At 43.1% G+C, this 276-nt stretch overlaps 1 protein-coding gene across 1 annotated transcript in view; it reads left to right on the top strand.

Annotated features, from left to right (window-relative positions):
* Positions 1-276, top strand: part of PPFIA1 (protein tyrosine phosphatase, receptor type, f polypeptide (PTPRF), interacting protein (liprin), alpha 1) — a 51,580-nt gene that overhangs the window by 41,151 nt on the left and 10,153 nt on the right. The gene's annotated exons all lie outside the window — the stretch shown is intronic.

The raw sequence follows: 276 nt of genomic DNA, 5'->3' as shown, positions 1-276 counted from the left end.
CCTGTACCTGACGTTAGACACCATTGCTTTGCCCATGCCTGCTCCTTATATGTACCAATTGCTTATATGTTCTGCACCCTCTCCTCTTTGTTACTGCTTTCCTTTCACTGGATGGGATTGATTCCCTGTGGGGTCATATTAGACCACGGGAAATGTCTGGGTAACACATGAAGAAATGGAAAATCTTACAGCCACACAACAAACGGTTAGTTTACAGTGTTGCCACTTCTGTTCCTTAGAGTGCTTTTCCCACTTTTTGAACATTTGAATCAAGTG

The sequence above is a fragment of the Acanthisitta chloris genome, unplaced genomic scaffold (genome assembly GCF_000695815.1).
Source record: "Acanthisitta chloris isolate BGI_N310 unplaced genomic scaffold, ASM69581v1 scaffold33791, whole genome shotgun sequence".
Taxonomy (NCBI): domain Eukaryota; kingdom Metazoa; phylum Chordata; class Aves; order Passeriformes; family Acanthisittidae; genus Acanthisitta; species Acanthisitta chloris.
The sequence above is the reverse complement of the archived record's forward strand: the minus strand, read 5'-3'. Positions and strand labels throughout refer to the sequence as shown.